The sequence below is a fragment of the Artemia sp. Qi Xiang Cuo genome, chromosome 11 (genome assembly GCF_049724085.1).
Source record: "Artemia sp. Qi Xiang Cuo chromosome 11, ASM4972408v1, whole genome shotgun sequence".
Taxonomy (NCBI): domain Eukaryota; kingdom Metazoa; phylum Arthropoda; class Branchiopoda; order Anostraca; family Artemiidae; genus Artemia; species Artemia sp. Qi Xiang Cuo.
This window is the reverse complement of record NC_142804.1, coordinates 5431773-5453221: the sequence shown is the minus strand read 5'-3', so window position 1 is coordinate 5453221 and position 21449 is coordinate 5431773. Positions and strand designations below refer to the sequence as shown.

Below are 21449 nucleotides of genomic sequence, written 5' to 3'. Positions count from 1 at the left end.
AGAATATAATAAGCATTTCTATCAGAAATGAACTTCAGCCCCACCCCCTATTTATGCCAAGTCAGGGGTAGGTTCGGTTGGTTTAGGTATAGCCTATATAGAGGGGGAGGGGGCTGTAATTCATTTCCAATAGAAATGCTTATTATATTTATAATCAGCATAAAAAAGGCATCAAATGGTGTATTCACTTTATTTGAAACTCAATAATATGATTTGGTATATATTGACTGAATTTTAAGCCATAAGAATGAGTTTTTGGTAAAGTTCTATGAAATCACATTATTGAGTTAGGAATAAAGTGAATACACCATTCAGTGCCTTTTTTTATGCTGATTACAAATATAATAAGCATTTCTATCAGAATGGTTTCAGCCCCCCCCCCTATATGGGCTATACCTAACCTAACCCTGAATTGGCATATATAAGGGGGGCAGCTAAAATTCATTTCTGATAGAAATGATTATTATATTCGTAATCAGCATAAAAAAAGGCATTGTATTGTGTATTCACTTTTGTCCTAACTCAATAATATGATTTGGTAGAACTTTACCAAGTTTTTGTTTTCTAAATTTAGAATATGTATTTTCAGGTCTTTGAAACCTCATATGTTAGGATTAAGCAAAGTTGTGAAGCTAAAAACAGTTTTTTATATTTAATTTAAGCAGAAGATCTGTTTTGCAAGTTTTTAATTTCATAATACAAATATTTGTAGAGGTTATCAAAGGCCACTGCCCTTTTTTTTAGACCCAACACCTATAGCCTAGGTTAAGTATACAAGCAAAAAAAACATTAAAAAAATAAAATGAAGGGAAAGTAAGCAAATAAAGCAACATATTTCAACCTGGTGGAGCAACAATCCTGACTTGGTAGAAATGAAGTAAATTCTGAATTCTGAAACTTAACTTAGTCCCAGCTGTGAACTTTTGCAATATAAAAACAAGTTATATTATGCTTAGAGCTGAATCTTGACTAGATTGACTAACAAAAGACAAACATTCAAAAATAAGAAATATTTAGGCTATAGTATAAGTGATTGACTATGTATATACTGGTGATGGCCTTTGGCACTGGTTTGGACTGGATTTTCTGTCTATTGAATAATACCACCTAAGTGCAGTTGTGAAATAATGGACAAATTAAAAATTATTCTCAATCCAATTTTAAACTTTGTTTCTCAATTGATGATCAATGGCATCAAAGTAGAGACAATAATTGCTAAGTTGACAAGCTTTTTCAGTCATGATACCATTCTAAAGGCAAAGGAGGTTTATATCAAGTGCTAGAAATTAGAACACATTTAATTTGGTGCCAAAACCTTCATAAGACCATAGGTGGTCATGCCTTGTTTGCCTCTCATTCCGGGCAATCTAATGGTCCTATGTCAATTTTAAGTTCTTAGTCAACCTGCCCAAGACCCTAGGCATCTGTGCCTTTCCAAAAACTAACACACAAGTTTTTGTGATATGCTCATGGTGGACATATCACAAAATTTGTGATATGCTCACCATGTGAAATTCAAACAATTGGAGATGCAATTGTTGTAATGTTAACCTGTCAAATGAGTGAACTTTCCCATAAGATTGACAGTTTTACTAAGCTAAATAGGCCTAATTAACATCTTGCTGTGGAGGCCTGGCCCCTCTCTACTCAGTTATCTTGTGCCAATGACCTATCAAATCCTCCTACCTATGCTATTGTGTTAAAAAATTGTCCTTCCAATCTTTCATCTCCACTATTAAGGAAAGATTTGGTTGATAAAAAATGTCTTGAAGCTACAAAATATGTCCTAAAGCTGCAAATAAAATTTCAGAGGTGGAATGTTTCTCATCAGAATGGAAAATTGTCATGAAAAGTAAACCTGCTGACCAGATCAAAAAGTCCCAACCTAAAGGGCAAAAAGCCCTTTAGCATCTGTTAAATCTTTTGCCTTAATTGGTGTAATGAAATGTGTAGCACCAGAAATGAACAAAAAGATCTAGAGAAAATTATTCCAAAATGTATCAAAGCTTTTCAGTGTGGCAAGTCACATGTCTGCAAGGCTTAGTTTGAAAAATGGGGTGGTCTGGATTTATTTTTGAAAAATCCTCCATAGGTGGGATATAAGAAGATAGCTGCCCAGGATTTCATATTCACACCCAGTTGATGTTTCAGATGCCATCAGCAAGGACATATAGCTGCTGATTGCAAGAATGCTAAATGCTCTTGCTGCAGTTCCACTGAGCACTCCACCACCAGGGATGACCCATGCATTTGGATCATGTTGTGCATTACATATCAAGTTTCTGGTCACACCTGTTACAGTATCACATGCCCTGGCAACACTCAAACCAATAAATGGGCAGCTAAGTAGATAAATGGTGTTTGTTTTCTATCTTGGAACATTAATGGTGGTCTTATTAACAAAAGACCTATTCTCAAGAATGTGCTTGAGAATCATGATATTCTGTGTTTACAATAGCATTTCATGACTAACCACAACCTTGGTTTACTGGACATTAGTGTCTACCTTAATAGGGCCTCTAAAGCCAGAGCTTCTAGTGGTATTGCTACTTATGTAGCAACAGATCTTAATTCAATTTGTTTTCTTTTCTAATGATTATTTTTAGTTCTGTGAGTAGGCAAGTGCATAGTAATTAATGGGTATTTACCCACAGATTACAAAGATGAAGATTCAGAGAGGGAATTTGCATTGGCAGTTAGTAAAGTTAGCTCATGTCTTTGTGATGTCCTTAAACTGAAAATCCCCATGTTTGATTGTAGGTGATTTAATTGTGATTTGAATTGGAGTTTGGCTTCAGCTTCTATCCATGCGTTTTTACTATACAGAATATTTGGTGATGATTTTAAAGTTCAACAGAGATCCACTAAGTTTACTGACATTCATTCTTCCTCTTGCACATCTGACCTTGACCATGTTGTGTTGTATTATCTTGATATATTTTGTGTTGAGATACTTTCTTAATTTAATGTTTCAGGCCATCTTCCTATCACTTCTAGTTTTAAACAAGAAGCTTCTCAGATTCATGCATTACAGGATCCTATTGGTCACCTTCATAAGTGATATACCTGTCATGATTGAAAAAAATCAACACATCTCAGTACATTGAAACTTCTCATAGCATCCTTGGCAAGATCTGGGTTCTATTTCATCTTCTGCAAAAGTCTTCCATTAAAGATATTAATGATGTTAGACTAACTTTTGATACCTAATCTGCAGAATTCTGCCATTTGCTTTTGTGCGCTGAAAAAAGAGCAGTTCCTCTTAAAAAAATCCATACTGGCACCCAAGTTCCTGGTTGGTCAGGAATCCAACAGGTCACAAGCTGTCTAAAGCTTGTGCTAAGTTCTGGTACAAATTATGTAGAGAATGCGACTGTCCCTATCAAGGAATAGTCATTGAACTGAGAAATGCCCTTCACCAATTTAACAAGCAAACACTTTATTCCAAAAAGGTCAAGAATTCACTTGATCTACTGTGGAAGCTATTACCTTGTTCTATCTTCTTCAATTTGCCAGACCCAAATGACATTCATCTGTCCAAATGGGTATTCCATTTTTCAAATGAATTCTCTAAGCCTGATCCTGTTTTAGATTTGCAATTTTGTGATGAGCTATATAACTTCATTGATGAATCTTCTGATCTTGATGCCTCATCTTGACTCAAAAAGAAAGCACCTTGTGTGATAGAAAAGGTGAGTGTTCTACACATCATTAATAGAAGTTATGTTCTAGTATGTCATTTCAGCCTTTTCATGTAAATTATATTTGATACAGGTATTGTTCCTTCCTTGGTCTTCATTTGTGATCTGAATCTGATTCCCAAAAAGGAAAATCTGATTTACAGTGTTCCTCCTTCCATCCCATCACTGTCTCTAAGATGCTCTGTGAACTGGTTGAGCTCCTTTTTATTGATGAGCTAAGACTGAAATGTTATTTTCCCCCATATCAGTTCAGTTTTCAGGCTAATTTTGGTTGTTCCAATGCTCTTAAAGCAGTTTTTACTGCCCTTGCTGATGGTGACTCATCAGGCAAAAGTCTGATCCTTGCCAGACATGGCATTAAAGGCATGTTTGATTCCTTAATTTATTCATCCATGCTTCTTTATTTGGCAAAGTGAGGTGTTAACCCATCAGTTGCCTGTGTTCTCAGGGATCTATTTAGGAATCTTACCATGCATTTAAAGCTCCTATCCCGTTTACTAATGCTGTCAGCTCTTCATCAATCCAATACAATTTCATTAATTCTCATAGGAAGTCAAACTCTTCAAATTCCTTGAACTTGCTTGTGATTCCTTAGTACCCCATCTGTATTAAGAAAAGGACTAGACAGGGAGCTATCACTCTCCCGTTCCTGCTCAATGATTGGGTCCTGGATGCTCTGGCAAAATGTCTTTCTTCATGCTTACTTGGGGAAGTTGATGTGCCTCTTGTTTGTTATGCTGATAACATCTTGAATCTTAGCTGCACAATCCAGCACATTGAGCAGAATTTCAAAATCCTTAAAGATGAATATGTGAAATTTGGACTGTCTTTTAATCCTGATAAACCAAAGCTGTTCTTTTCAATTGGTTAATTCCCTCTACTTCTCCCCTACATCTGGATAGTTCAATTATCAAACCTGCAGACCACATTACATACCTGGGCTTTCCCATTGGCCCATCTATCAGCCACACACAGTTTTGTTGATATCTCATGTTGGGTGTAAAATTAGTATTTTGTAAGCTAGAATCATAAAAAGCAAACTGCACTTCAACCATCACCTTTTAGCATAATCTACAATGCCCTAGCCCTTCCATATCTGCTTTATGTTGCTCCATTCTGGATATTTTTTACAGTTACAGATAAAAAGTAACTACATTCAAATGCTCTTAAGATTTTCTAAGTATCTTTTACATTTGCCTCTTTGGATTGGACAAGAAACCATAAATTATCTATTATTGATAATTACAAACTTGCAAACCCAATTATCAGTATTAACAAATCTTTAACCTTTTTTCAAAGGAATTTTCATTGCCCATGACTGTCAATTTGTTCACAATAGTTTGTATGTATTAATGTAAAGTATGTAAGAAGAGTTTTTTTTAAGAGTTTTTGTCATGTATTTGAATTTTCAATTGTACGTTTTTGTCCTTTTTTTATCTTTAGTGATTACTCAGTCTATTGTTTCTTTTTTTTATAGGCAATAAATGAATAATAATAGATTAAGTCCCAGCTGCAGAATATTGTGATGTGGTGCTAAAATGAGATAAGTCCTGACTCACTGCACAAACAAGTTAAATCTGCTCCCATTATGCGAAATCATTGTCAGCTAGAATATTGTTGAAATTAGGAACCTACAATAGTTTTTAACCTATATTAGTAGAGACACAAAAATAGGCCCAAAGCTCTCTTTTCCCAGTGCCAACTTATTGAAAGAAAGGTAGGTGTTTTTGGCTCTTATCTGAAATGAAAATAAGAAACGATTTCCAGGTTGTTTAAGTGGAGGACCAATGTGAGCATGTCATTCTCCACCACCAATTTAAGCAGAAACATGGAAATATTGTAACTTGTTTGAACTGGAATTGCACATGGGTTTTTGATCTGCACAATTGGACCCATGCCCCCAACACCACTTCATCACCAACCTTTCAGCATAAAGGTAAAGCTGGCAGTTTTATTTGCAAATACCTTGGGCAAATACAACAAGATAATGATTATTTTTAGAGACTTACCGCCCTTTTCTGATCATGGAGGTGCAGAGATCTGCTTGAAACTGATGAGGCAAGTACCTCAGAGCCAAGGAAATGGAATCTTATGTATGCCTGCCACTCTGAGCGCCACATATGCATTAGATGTTTCTAGACACCATTACAGTTTAAAATAATCCATGTTTGTTATTTAAAAAGAGTAGGAGTTGCTCACTTTCAGTAAAATTAACTTTATGTAGTGTTATAAATAATTGTATTTGCAATTTATGTATTTTATAAGTAATTCTTACAAAATAACATTATGCATTTTCAAAGTATCATGACAGCAGAAATTATTTCTGTTGAAGATGTAAAGTTATCTTGTTGTAAAATGCTAATTAAATTCTAACCCATATCTTCAGCAAAAATAAGTTTTATGTTAACATAAAAATATGATTAATGCAGAAACGTCAATCAGCCAATAGCCAGTAGACTTTAGCATGGTAGACAAAAGCTACAACTTGAGAATTTCTGGATTGATGTGCCTTGCGTTAATCTCTGCCTGGCGTTACCTTTAGCAGTGGCTTGCTAGGAAAAACAAACTCTGGCCAGATTCCCTTGAACTTTGGTTAAAAGGTACCTACAGCCAAGGAAACTTTCCCTAATATATGCTGGAATGCTATTCTTTCCAATTGAGGTATTAGAGAAGCAGACTTAAAAGCTTTACAGTTCAGAGAATTGCTAAGTTTTGAACTTTGAAACCTTCTAACAATTGGACCAAAGAAAGCCAGCAGACTAAAGTTTCCTAAGGAAGTTTCTTTGGCTGCTACCAACCTAAAATTGTCAGCTGTAGTGACTTTTGGATGCAATTTTGCCAGATAACTTACAACCCTAAAAAATGTTCTGATCATTGATAATGGAAGAAGCATTTGAAGTTGGAATTTGATAAGTAGCAATAAATCTTAATGGTACACATGAATGGGATAACTTGACATTAAAAAAAAAAAATGTATAAAAATATGTTATGTGCAATATCTTGGGAATGGTTTTTGGGGTCAATTAAACTTTTAGAGGGTATTGAGTGGGGGGGGGGGCAAGTGATCCACAAATTTAGACTAGGGGGGGGTAAATCAAAAGACTCTATACATCTAGTTTACGAAAATATCACATCCACAGTATCTTGAAACTTGCTTGAGGATGAAGTTGAAACTTTTAGATTTAATGCTCATAAATGGGCCCATAAATTTCGTGTTTTCAATCAGCTTGAAAATTACATTCGTAAGTTCGAGTGTAATGGATCTGGTTGACCCTTGGCCCACCAGGACCCACATTTTTTGGGTAATAAAAATGGACCCAAAATTTGTTTTGTCCCATATAGGCTTGAAAATTAAAGAGTACGTAGACAATGCCAGGTATCATAGGCAGCGCAATAGTGCTGCCTAAGTAAAGAGCAATGTGGGCACAGTGTATTATTATTATTCATTTTTTTTTGTCTTAGACTTGGGCACTTTGTATCAAAGGATTTGTTGTAAAAACTTAAAAAAGACTCATTTGATTGGAAATTGAAAGGGCTAGTGCCTATTTTAATAGTATTTTGAGATAGCCATTTTTCAGCGTAGTTGAAAGGTCTGGGGTGACAACCCCCCCCCCAAAGCCCTCAGGGCAATCGTTGTAAGTTATGCCCTGGGGGTATATAAAGTTATCATAGAAAGTATGGTCGTAGGAACTTCGGAGGCGGCTTATGGTATTGGTAATTAGAAGTTCTAGTTCACTTCATAAGATTCAAAGTAAGATTCAAAGTGATCGAGGGCGGATGACCCCCCCCCCCCCCCCACACACACACACCTTGTATTTTCCCGAAATGCATTCGATAGAAATGTTGCGATGGCCATTTTTTTGTCGTAGAAACTTCGAATAGGGCTCATTCGATTGGAAATTGAAAGGGCTATTCCCTTTTTAATAATTGAAAGTGATAGGAGTGGCAATCCCGCCCAATATTATGAGCCTCGGGACGCCATTGGTCGCATGAACTTAGGAGAGGACTCTCTTGACTAGAAACAAGAAGTCCTAGTGGCCGTTTTAAAATTCAGAGTGATTGGAGGGTGGATAACCCCCCCCCCACACACACACCTCGTATTTTCCCGAAATGTATCTGATGGAAATTTTGAGATGGCTATTTGTTGTCGTAGAAACTTCGAAAAGGACTCATTTGATTGAAAATTGAAAGGGCTAGTGCCCTTTTTAACAGTCAAAAGTGATTGGAGGGCACCTAACCTCCTTCCCAAATTTTGAGTTTCTCTTTTGTTCAACGTCGTTGAAAAGTCCAGTAAGTAGAAGTGACCCTATAACCCCCACGATTCACCCCTGCTGCCATCTACAATTTAGTTTACATAATTTATTCAAGGATTATCGATCGAGTCTAATGGGTGGGTGTGTCAAGGTCAATCGATCTGTTGATGTTTGGCCACGTGCGAATGACACGAGGGATGATTTACATAATCGATGGGGGACATAATTTATTCAAGGATTATCGATCGAGTCTATTGTGGGTGTGTCAAGGTCAATCGATCTGTTGTTGTTGTTTGGCCACGTGCGAATGACATGAGGGATGATTTACATAATCGCTAGGGGGAATTATTGATTCACGAGCATGGGGAATTATGAAACAATATGGTCATAGAGTCTCTAGGGAGAAAGATTACGTAATCGCTCAATAATAACCTAACCGGGACGAAGGTTGCACATGCGCATTGAATTCTAACGGGAACAATGTTATTGATCTAGGACTCGAGGGGGAAGTGAATTTCCGAGAACTTGATTGCATAATCGATTGGGAATTTTATTGATCTAGGACTCATGACGGGGCTCTATTTATGGGCAAACCTTTAGAATGATATCTATCCTCAATCAAGATTTCTATCAAAGATAAAAATAAATCATTCTTCAAATATTTATTCTATCGTTATATCAATATTTATAATGGTTTTCAGATACACTATCTCAGGTTCAATTATTTGAACCTCCTCTTCTTCCTCCACAATTATAATATCTATGAGAGGGGGTGGTACACACTCAATCTCAGGAGACACCCCCTCAAATAAATCGTTACGTACTCGAAGTGTCGGGCGATCCGAAGGCCCACTCCTTAAAAGATCCTCTGAGAAACAAGTGCTGAGAAGCTCCTCCTCCTCATCAGGAGTAATCTGATTTGCGTCAATTTCTGTACACGTGGCTAGAAGTTCCTCCTCCTCCTCATGAGTGAGCCCCCACACACTCCACACATCCTAAAAAGATTGAGAACACTATGATGGAAATATAAATTTAAATGTAAACCATGTTGTGGGAGAATGTTTCTAGGAAATTTTCAGCGGGTTTCAATTTCTGGAAAAAATTTCAACGGAAGAGAGATTTCAAGAGTGACCTGAAAAACGATTAGAAATTTAAGTCTTTTTTCAAATTGAAGAAATTAAATAAAAATAAATTATTTCAGCTGAAAGTAAGGAGCTGCATTAAATTTCAAAACGAACAAAAATTGAGGAGGGGAGCTATTTATTCATATATTGAATAATTTGTGTTCGTTTCGAAATTTTAAACTTATGTCTAATGATAAACTTGTTAGAGTGAGAAAAACTTTTTTTTTCCACAAAGGACATTTTTCAACTAAAAGTAAATAGCTGCTAGACTAAATAGAAGATGAGCAGAAATAATAACGAATAATTGTTCAAAATTAAATTTTCTGTAATCTTATATCTAATGATAAACTTGTTAGAGTGACAAAAATTTATTTTTTCCAAAAGAGGGCATTTTTCAACTAAAAGTAAAGAGTTGCTAGACTAAATCAAAGATGAGCAGAAATAATAACGAAATTTTGTTCAAACTTAAATTTTATGTAAACTTATATCTAGTGATAAACTTGTTAGAGTGACAAAAACTTTTTTTCCACAAGAGGGCATTTTCAACTAAAAGTAAAGAGCTGCTAGACTAAATCAAAGATGAGCAGAAATAATAACGAATAATTGTTCAAACTTAAATTTTCTGTAAACTTATATCTAATGATAAATTTGTTAGTGACAAAAACTTTTTTTCCACAAGAGAGCATTTTCAACTAAAAGTAAAGAGCTGCTAGACTAAATCAAAGATGAGCAGAAATAATAACTAATAATTGTTCAAACTTAAATTTTCTGTAAACTTATATCTAATGATAAACTTGTTAGAGTGACAGAAACTTTTTTTTCCACAAGAGGGCATTTTCAACTAAAAGTAAAGAGCTGCTAGACTAAATCAAAGATGAGCAGAAATAATCACGAATAATTGTTCAAACTTAAATTTTCTGTAAACTTATATCTAGTTATAAATTTTTTATTGACAAAAACTTTTTTTTACACAAGAGGTCATTTTTAAAATAAATTTAACTAGATGCTAGACTAAATAAAACACGAGCAGAAATAATAACTGATAATTTTTCAAAATTAAATTTTCTGTAAACTTATGTATAATTATAAGCTTGCTAGTGACAAAAACTTTTTTCCACAAGAGGGCATTTTCAACTAAAAGTAAAGAGCTACTAGACTAAGTCAAAGATGAGCAGAAATAATAACAAATAATTGTTCAAACTTAAATTTTCTGTAAACTTATGTCTAATGATAAATTTGTTAGAGTGAGAAAAACTTTTTTTTCCACAAGAGGGCATTTTTCAACTAAAAGTAAAGAGATGATAGACTAAATCAATGATGACCAGAAATAATAACGAACAATTGTTCAAACTTAAATTTTCTGTAAACTTATGTCTAATGATAAACTTGTTAGAGTGAAAAAAACTTTTTTCCACAAGAGGGCATTTTTCAACTAAAAGTAAAGAGCAGCTAGACTAAATCAAGGATGAGCAGAAATAATAACGAATAATTGTTCAAACTTAAATTTTCTGTAAACTTATATCTAGTGATAAACTTGTTAGAGTGACAAAATTTTTTTTCCACAAGAAAGCATTTTCAACTATAAGTAAAGAGCTGCTAGACTAAATCAAAAATGAGCAGAAATAATAAAGAATAATTTTTCAAAATTAAATTTTATGTAACCTTATGTATAATGATAAAATTTTTAGAGTGAGAGAAACTTTTTTTTCCAAAAGAGAGCATTTTCAAATAAAAGTAAAGAGTTGCTAGACTAAATCAAAGATGAGCAGAAATAATAACGAATAATTGTTCAAACTTAAATTTTCTGTAAACTTATATATAGTGATAAACTTGTTAGAGTGACAAAAACTTTTTTCCACAAGAGGGCATTTTCAACTAAAAGTAAAGAGCTGCTAGACTAAATCAAAGATGAGCAGAAATAATAACAAATAATTGTTCAAACGTAAATTTTCTGTAAACTTATATCTAGTGATAAATTTTTTAGTGACAAAAACTTTTTTTTCCACAAGAGGGGATTTTTCAACTAAAAGTAAAGAGCTGCTAGACTAAATCAAAGATGAGCAGAAATAATAACGAATAATTGTTCAAACTTAAATTTTCTGTAAACTTATGTCTAGTGATAAACTTGTTAGAGTGACAAAAATTTTTTCCACAAGAGGGCATTTTCAACTAAAAGTAAAGAGCTACTAGACTAAGTCAAAGATGAGCAGAAATAATAACGAATAATTGTTCAAACTCAAATTTTCTGTAAACTTATGTCTAGTGATAAACTTGTTAGAGTGACAAAAACTTTTTTCCACAAGAGGGCATTTTCAACTAAAAGTAAAGAGCTGATAGACTAAATCAAAGATGAGCAGAAATAAGAAGGAATGATTGTTCAAACTTAAATTTTCTGTAAACTTATGTCTAGTGATAAACTTGTTAGAGTGACAAAAACTTTTTTTCCACAAGAGAGCATTTTCAACTAAAAGTAGTGAGCTGATAGTCTAAAAATTTAGTAGAAATTCTACAAGTATTATATATTACTTGATTTTTATCTAAATTCAAGACTTTAATTAGAGAAAACACACAACAGTTAGAAAAAATTCCATAAGTTACTTTAGTAAAAAAGCATAACGGCTAAAAATGTAGAATAAATAATAATTTAATAAAATATAATTGTAAATTGTTTTTTATTTATAATTTATAATGCGAAAACACACAAAAGTTAGAAAAAAATCAAAATGTTCATTTATTAACTCTGCAATACAGCTAAAAATGAATAATTCATACACATTTTCAACTAGCTAAGAGACATTCTGACTTCTATTCGAGTCGTGCGATCGTATTCAAAGAGGTCGTGTTAACGAATTGTAAGTAAGGAGCGTCCCGGCTCAATGGTAACCGAAACTCTTGAAAACAGGTTTTTAGCTCCATGAAGGTAAAGCAAGTTGACATTTCCTTTAAAGAATCAGATTTCAATGCTGATTTTAAATATATAGTTTAGTCAATTCATACACATTGTCAACTAGCTAAGAGACATTCTGAATTCTATTCGAGTCATGCGATCGTATTCAAAGACTTCGTGTTAACGAATTGTAAGTAAGGAGCGCCCCGGCACAGTGGTAACCGAAACTCTTGAAAACAGGTTTTTAGATCCATGAAGGTAAAGCAAGTTGACATTTCCTTTAAAGAATCAGATTTCAATGCTTATTTTAAATATATAGTTTATTCCTCCCCATCAAAACTTACTCTCAAGAGAAAATAAATATAGAAAATATGAAAAATGTTCCTTTATTACCTCTTCAATACAGATAAAAATGAAGAAGTCATACACATTTTCAACTAGCTAAGAGACATTCTGAATTCTATTCGACTCATGTGATCGTGTTCAAAGACTTCGTGTTAACGAATTGTAAGTAAGGAGCGTCCCGGCTCAATGGTAACCGAAACTCTTGAAAACAGGTTTTTAGCTCCATGAAGGTAAAGCAAGTTGACATTTCCTTTAAAGAATCAGATTTCAATGCTGATTTTAAATATATAGTTTAGTCCTACCCATCGAAAGTTACGCGCCTGAGAAAATATGGCTGATTTTCGGAAAATGGGAGAAATACCCCTAAAAGTTATAAAACCTTAATGAAAATCACATCATCATATTCATCGTATCACAGAACCCTACTATAGAGGTTTCAAGCTCATATCTACAAAAAATGTGGAATTTTGCTTTTTTTACCAGAAGAAAGATCACGGATGCGTGTTTATTTTTATTTATTTATTTTTTTGTTCCAGGGGTTTTCGTATCGACCCAATGGTCATATAATATCGTTGGAGGACTTATTGAAACGGAAATTAAAAGTTCTAGTTCTCTTTTTAAGTGATCAAAATGGAGGGCAAATAGGCCCCCTCCCACGCTCATTTTTTTCCAAAAGTCACCTGATCAAATTATGATTTTCAGGGTCGAGTATTTCTAGCAAAAATATAGTTAATTCTAATTAGTGGTATGCAAAATGTGGCTTACAGATACCTAATTTACAGATCTGGATATTCCAAATCGTCACGTTTTTGTAAGAAAAATTATAGAATCTAGTGATAAACTTGTTAGAGTGACAAAAACTTTTTTTCCACAAGAGAGCATTTTCAACTAAAAGTAGTGAGCTGATAGACTAAAAATTTAGAATAAAAACAAAATGACAAATATCTAAAGTGAAAATGTTATAAAGATGAGCCTTTAAATTTAGTAAACACACAAAAGTTTGACAAATTGCTATACGTACATTTATTACCAACGCATTACGGCTAAAAATTTAGAAGAATTTAAATAATACTTATATATAATTGTAAATTTTGTTTTATTTAGCCAATATTTTTAGAAAACACACAAAAGTTATACAATTTTAAAAATTTTAAATTTTTAACAATGAAATACGGCTAAAAATGAAGAATTCATACACATATTCAACTAGCTAAGAGACATTCTGAATTATATTCGAGTCATGCGATCTTGTTCAAAGAGTTCGTGTTAACGAATTGTAAGTAAGGAGCGTCCCGGCTCAATGGTAACCGAAACTCTTGAAAACAGGTTTTTAGCTCCATGAAGGTAAAGCAAGTTGACATTTCCTTTAAAGAATCAGATTTCAATGCTTATTTTAAATATATAGTTTAGTCCTACCCATCAAAAGTTACGCGCCTGAGAAAATAAAGTTAGAAAAAATGCAAAATGTTCCTTTATTACCTCTGCAATACAGCTAAAAATGAAGAATTCATACACATTTTCAACTAGCTAAGAGACATTCTGAATTCTATTCGAGTCATGCGATCGTGTTCAAAGACTTCGTGTTAACGAATTGTAAGTAAGGAGCGTCCCGACTCAATGGTAACCGAAACTCTTGAAAACAGGTTTTTAGCTCCATGAAGGTAAAGCAAGTTGACATTTCCTTTAAAGAATCAGATTTCAATGCTGATTTTAAATATATAGTTTAGTCCTACCCATCAAAAGTTACGCGCCTGAGAAAATATGGCTGATTTTCGGAAAATGGGAGAAATACCCCCTAAAAGTTATAAAACCTTAATGAAAATCACATCATCATATTCATCGTTTCACAGAACCCTACTATAGAGGTTTCAAGATCATATCTACAAAAAATGTGGAATTTTGCTTTTTTACCAGAAGAAAGATCACGGATGCGTGTTTATTTTTATTTATTTTTTTTTTTTGTTCCAGGGGTTTTCGTATTAACCTAATGGTCATATAATATCGTTGGAGGACTTATTGAAACGGAAATTAAAAGTTCTAGTTCTCTTTTTAAGTGATCAAAAAATGGAGGGCAAATAGGCCCCCTCCCACGCTCATTTTTTCCAAAAGTCACCTGATCAAAATTATTATTTTCAGGGTCGAGTATTTCTAGCCAAAAATATAGTTAATTCTAATTAGTGGTATGCAAAATGTGGCTTACAGATACCTAATTTACAGATCTGGATATTCCAAATCGTCACGTTTTTGTAAGAAAAATTATAGAAATAAAATATATTTCTATGGTTCAAATATGTAAAATCCATAGGGGAAAATATAAATTAAAATTTAAACATACATTAACCATCGAAGGACCGGTGACTTCATTTGAACTATTCATTACTTTATATATATATATATATCTTTATTTCAATATGCACTGAGGTTGATGTCAGCTAAACAGTAAATAATATGCGGTCATAACGGTATATTTCCTTTCCATAATCAAATTAATAAATGTTGACCTATAGGATCATGGAAAACAAGTTCATTTTATGTCTTCTTTTCATTTGCATATGTCCCCCAATGACATAAGCCATTCTATGACTTGTTTTTCAGAAATAAAGTTATTTTTTTATGTGAACAAAGTAACTCCTGATATTTGAAAGTTCTCGTCATAATGTGAATATTTTTCCAAAATCGTATAATCAATTTTTAGATGGATCTTTTCTTCAACATAATTAAAAGCCACAATAACTATGTCTTTAGAGATAAAATGGACTCTTCAACACCGGGGGGATAGGTTTTTAAGTTATGAAATTTATAAATAAACCGATAAAAGTTGGGGTTGAAAAGATTTGTACTCCAACTCGAAACACAACAGTCGAGAGAGGGATCATTCTAATTGAAAAAGATTCTAGTGATCCTTTTAAGTAACAAAAATAATTGGAAGGGTAACTAGCTTCACCCTCCCGCATCACCTTTTTCCTAAATCGTCTAATGGGAGCCACGGATCCGAAGGCTGACCACGGACGGACACCACACCACCTGGGATCACAGACTGAAGGCCCACCGCAGGTGGGTCCCCCACCCCCAGACTCATAAGCTAAAGGTCCACCGATGGTGGGAGCCACAATAACTATGTCTTTAGAGATAAAATGGACTCTTCAGCACCGGGGGGATAGGTTTTTAAGTTATGAAATTTATAAATAAACCGATAAAAGTTGGGGGTTGAAAAGATTTGTACTCCAACTCGAAACACAACAGTCGAGAGAGGGATCATTCTAATTGAAAAAGATTCTAGTGATCCTTTTAAGTAACAAAAATAATTGGAAGGGTAACTAGCTTCACCCTCCCGCATCACCTTTTTCCTAAATCGTCTAATGGGAGCCACGGATCCGAAGGCTGACCACGGTTAGGTTAAGTGGTCTTAACCTAACCCAGGTTAGGTTAGGTTACCTAACCTAACTAGGGTTAGGTTAGGTTAGGTTAGGTTCGGTTAAGTGGCCGGCCACTTAACCGAACCTAACCTAACCTAACCTAACCCTAGTTAGGTTAGGTAACCTAACCTAACCTGGGTTAGGTTAAGACCACTTAACCTAACCGTGGTCAGCCTTCGGATCCGTGGCTCCCATTAGACGATTTAGGAAAAAGGTGATGCGGGAGGGTGAAGCTAGTTACCCTTCCAATTATTTTTGTTACTTAAAAGGATCACTAGAATCTTTTCAAAGAGAATGATCCCTCTCTCAACTGCTGTGTTTCGAGTTGGAGTACAAATCTTTTCAACCCCCAACTTTTATCGGTTTATTTATAAATTTAATAACTTAAAAAACTATCACCCCGGGGTTGACGAGTCCATTTTATCTCTAAATACATAGTTATTTTGGTTCCCACCATCGGTGGACCTTTAGCTTATGAGTCTGGGGGTGGGGGACCCACCTGCGGTGGGCCTTCAGTCTGTGATCCCGGGTGGTGTGGTGTCCGTCCGTGGTCAGCCTTCGGATCCGTGGCTCCCATTAGACGATTTAGGAAAAAGGTGATGCGGGAGGGTGAAGCTAGTTACCCTTCCAATTATTTTTGTTACTTAAAAGGATCACTAGAATCTTTTTCAATTAGAATGATCCCTCTCTCGACTGTTGTGTTTCGAGTTGGAGTACAAATCTTTTCAACCCCCAACTTTTATCGGTTTATTTATAAATTTCATAACTTAAAAACCTATCCCCCCGGTGTTGAAGAGTCCATTTTATCTCTAAAGACATAGTTATTGTGGCTTTTAATTATGTTGAAGAAAAGATCCATCTAAAAATTGATTAGACGATTTTGGAAAAATATTCACATTATGACGAGAACTTTCAAATATCAGGAGTTACTTTGTTCACATAAAAAAATAACTTTATTTCTGAAAAACAAGTCATAGAATGGCTTATGTCATTGGGGGACTTATGCAAATGAAAAGAAGACATAAAATGAACTTGTTTTCCATGCTCCTATAGGTCAACATTTATTAATTTGATTATGGAAAGGAAATATACAGTTATTACCGCATATTATTTAGTGTTTAGATGACATCAACCTCAGTGCATGTTGAAATAAAGATATATATATATATAAAGTAATGAATAGTTCAAATGAAGTCACCGGTCCTTCGATGGTTAATGTATGTTTAAATTTTAATTTATATTTTCCCCTATGGATTTTACATATTTGAACCATAGAAATATATTTTATTTCTATAATTTTTCTTACAAAAACGTGACGATTTGGAATATCCAGATCTGTAAATTAGGTATCTGTAAGCCACATTTTGCATACCATTAATTAGAATTAACTATATTTTTGGCTAGAAATACTCGACCCTGAAAGTAATAATTTTGATCAGGTGACTTTTGGAAAAAATGAGCGTGGGAGGGGGGCTAGTTGCCCTCCATTTTTGATCACTTAAAAAGAGAACTAGAACTTTTAATTTCCGTTTCAATAAGTCCTCCAACGATATTATATGACCATTGGGTCAATACGAAAACCCCTGGAACAAAAAAAAAAAATAAATAAAAATAAACACGCATCCGTGATCTTTCTTATGGTAAAAAAGCAAAATTCCACATTTTTTGTAGATATGAGCTTGAAACCTCTATAGTAGGGTTCTGTGATACGATGAATATGATGATGTGATTTTCATTAAGGTTTTATAACTTTTAGGGGGTATTTCCCCCATTTTCCGAAAATCAGCCATATTTTCTCAGGCACGTAACTTTTGATGGGTAGGACTAGACTTTATATTTAAAATCAGCATTGAAATCTGATTCTTTAAAGGAAATGTCAACTTGCTTTAAATTCATGGAGCTAAAAACCTGTTTTCAAAAGTTTCGGTTACCATTGAGTCGGGACGCTCCTTACTTACAATTCGTTAACACGAACTCTTTGAACACGATCGCATGACTCGAATAGAATTCAGAATGTCTCTTATCTAGTTGAAAATGTGTATGAATTCTTCATTTTTAGCCGTAATGCAGAGGTAATATAGTAACATTTTTCATTTTTTCTATGTTTTTTTTCTCAGGCGCGTAACTTTTGATGGGTAGGACTAAACTATATATTTAAAATCAGAATTGAAATCTGATTCTTTAAAGGAAATGTAAAATTGCTTTACCTTCATGTAGCTAAAAAACTGTTTTCAATAGTTTCGGTTACCATTGAGTCGGGACGCTCCTTACTTACAATTCGTTAACATGAACTCTTTGAACACGATCGCATGACTCGAATAGAATTCAGAATGTCTCTTAGCTAGTTGAAAATGTGTATGAATTCTTCATTTTTAGCCGTATTGCAGATGAAATAAATTAACTTTTTTAATTTTTTATAACTTTGTTTTATTACTCCAATTAATTGCTAAATATAAAAAATAATCCAATTATATTTAATTAATTTTTTTTTTATTCTAAATTTTTATCCGTTATGCATTTTTAAATAAGGTAAATAATGAATTTAGTCAAACTTTTGAGTTTTTACTCAAAATTAAGTCTCATCTTTAAATAAATTACAAATTAGATATTTTAGCTTTGTATAGAAGAATAAAATTTTAGACTATCAGCTCACTACTTTTAGTTGAAAATGCTCTCTTGTGGAAAAAAAGTTTTTGTCACTCTAACAAGTTTATCACTAGATTCTATAATTTTTCTTACAAAAACGTGACGATTTGGAATATCCAGATCTGTAAATTAGGTATCTGTAAGCCACATTTTGCATACCACTAATTAGAATTAACTATATTTTTTGCTAGAAATACTCGACCCTGAAAATCATAATTTGATCAGGTGACTTTTGGAAAAAAATGAGCGTGGGAGGGGGCCTATTTGCCCTCCATTTTTGATCACTTAAAAAGAGAACTAGAACTTTTAATTTCCGTTTCAATAAGTCCTCCAACGATATTATATGACCATTGGGTCAATATGAAAACCCCTGGAACAAAAAAAATAAATAAATAAAATAAACACGCATCCGTGATCTTTCTTCTGGTAGAAAAAAGCAAAATTCCACATTTTTTGTAGATATGAGCTTGAAACCTCTAAAGTAGGGTTCTGTGATACGATGAATATGATGATGTGATTTTCATTAAGGTTTTATAACTTTTAGGGGGTATTTCTCCATTTTCCGAAAATCAGCCATATTTTCTCAGGCGCGTAACTTTCGATGGGTAGGACTAAACTATATATTTAAAATCAGCATTGAAATCTGATTCTTTAAAGGAAATGTCAACTTGCTTTACCTTCATGGAGCTAAAAACCTGTTTTCAAGAGTTTCGGTTACCATTGAGCCGGGACGCTCCTTACTTACAATTCGTTAACACGAACTCTTTGAACACGATCGCATGAGTCGAATAGAATTCAGAATGTCTCTTAGCTAGTTGAAAATGTGTATGAATTCTTCATTTTTAGCTGTAATGCAGAGGTAATAAAGGAACATTTTGCATTTTTTCTAACTTTATATTCTCTGGCGAGTAACTTTTGAGGGGTAGGACTAAACTATATATTGAAAATAAGCATTGAAATCTGATTTTTTAAAGGAAATGTCAACTTGCTTTACATTCATGGAGCTAAAAACCTGTTTTCAAGAGTTTCGGTTAGCATTGAGTCGGGACGCTCCTTACGTACAATTCGTTAACATGAACTCTTTGAACACGATTGCATGACTCGAATAGAATTCAGAATGTCTCTTAGCTAGTTGAAAATGTGTATGAATTGACTAAACTATATATTTAAAATCAGCATTGAAATCTGATTCTTTAAAGGAAATGTCAACTTGCTTTACCTTCATGGAGCTAAAAACCTGTTTTCAAGAGTTTCGGTTACCATTGAGTCGGGACGCTCCTTACTTACAATTCGTTAACACGAACTCTTTGAACACGATCGCATGACTCGAATAGAATTCAGAATGTCCCTTAGCTAGTTGAAAATGTGTATGAATTCTTCTTTTTTAGACGTATTGAATATTTAAAAAAGGAACATTTTTAATTTTTTATTACTTTGTTTTTTTACACATAATATGTTATAAAAAATTACAAATTTACAATTATCGTTTAGAATAATTTAATTAATTCTAAATTTTTATCCGTTAGGCATTTGTAAATAATGAAACATTAGAAATTTGTCTAACTTTTGTGTGTTTAATCTTATTAAAGTCTTATATATGAAAAAAAAACACTTAATAAATGGTTAATGTGGTAAGAATAATACATATTTAGACTATCAGCTCACTACTTTTAGTTGAAAATGCTCTCTTGTGGAAAAAAAGTTTTTGTCACTCTAACAAGTTTATCACTAGACATAAGTTTACAGAAAATTTAAGTTTGAACAATCATTCCTTCTTATTTCTGCTCATCTTTGATTTAGTCTATCAGCTCTTTACTTTTAGTTGAAAATGCCCTCTTGTGGAAAAAAGTTTTTGTCACTCTAACAAGTTTATCACTAGACATAAGTTTACAGAAAATTTGAGTTTGAACAATTATTCGTTATTATTTCTGCTCATCTTTGACTTAGTCTAGTAGCTCTTTACTTTTAGTTGAAAATGCCCTCTTGTGGAAAAAATTTTTGTCACTCTAACAAGTTTATCACTAGACATAAGTTTACAGAAAATTTAAGTTTGAACAATTATTCGTTATTATTTCTGCTCATCTTTGATTTAGTCTAGCAGCTCTTTACTTTTAGTTGAAAAATACCCTCTTGTGGAAAAAATATTTTTTGTCACTAACAAATTTATCACTAGATATAAGTTTACAGAAAATTTACGTTTGAACAATTATTTGTTATTATTTCTGCTCATCTTTGATTTAGTCTAGCAGGTCTTTACTTTTAGTTGAAAATGCCCTCTTGTGGAAAAAAAGATTCTCTCACTCTAACAAGTTTATAACTATATATAAGTTTACAGAAGATTTAACTTTGAGCAATTGTTCTTTAATATTTCTTCTCGTCTTTTATTTAGTCTGGCAACTCTGTATTTTTAGTTGAAAATGCCCTCTTGTGGAAAAAAAGTTTCTGTCACTCTAACAATTTGATCATTCGACATTGGCTTACAGAAAATCTAAGTTTGAACTATTATTTGTTAGTTTATCTACTCGTCATTTATTTCGTCTAGCAGTTCTTTACTTTTAGTTGAAAATGCTTTCTTGTGGAAAAAAAGTTTTTGTCACTCTAATAAGTTTATCACTAGACATAAGTTTACAGAAAATTTAAGTTTGAACAATTATTCGTTATTAATTATACTCGTCTTTGATTTAGTCTAGCAGCTCTTTACTTTTAGTTGAAAAATGACCTCTTATGGAAAAAAGTTTTTGTAACTATAACAAGTTTATCATTAGACATAAGCTTACAGAAAATTTAAGTTTGATCAAATGTTCTTTATTATTTCTGCTAATCTTTGATTTAGTCTAACAGCTATTTACATTTATTTGAAAAATGCTCTCTTGTGGAAAAAAAGTTTTTCTCACTCTAACAAATTTATCACTAGACATAAGTTTACAGAAAATTTAAGTTTGAACAATTATTCGTTATTATTTCTGCTCATCTTTGACTTAGTCTAGTAGCTCTTTACTTTTAGTTGAAAATGCCCTATTGTGGAAAAAATTTTTTGTCACTAGCAAGCTTATAACTAGACATAAGTTTACAGAAAA

The 21449-nt window shown here is 33.3% G+C and overlaps 1 protein-coding gene across 4 annotated transcripts in view; it reads left to right on the top strand.

Moving 5' to 3' along the window:
* The window catches only part of LOC148946566 (elongation factor-like GTPase 1), a 54957-nt gene that overhangs the window by 685 nt on the left and 32823 nt on the right, over positions 1-21449 (top strand). The window contains exon 1 of one of the 4 annotated variants that reach the window (XM_089097448.1): positions 5277-5418. The exons of 2 other annotated variants lie outside the window; for them this stretch is intronic. The gene's annotated coding sequence lies outside the window, so the exon portion shown is untranslated. Of the gene's footprint in view, positions 1-5276; positions 5419-5471; positions 5638-21449 lie in introns of those variants that run through there. One more of the 4 variants, XM_089097447.1, reaches the window with a different exon arrangement.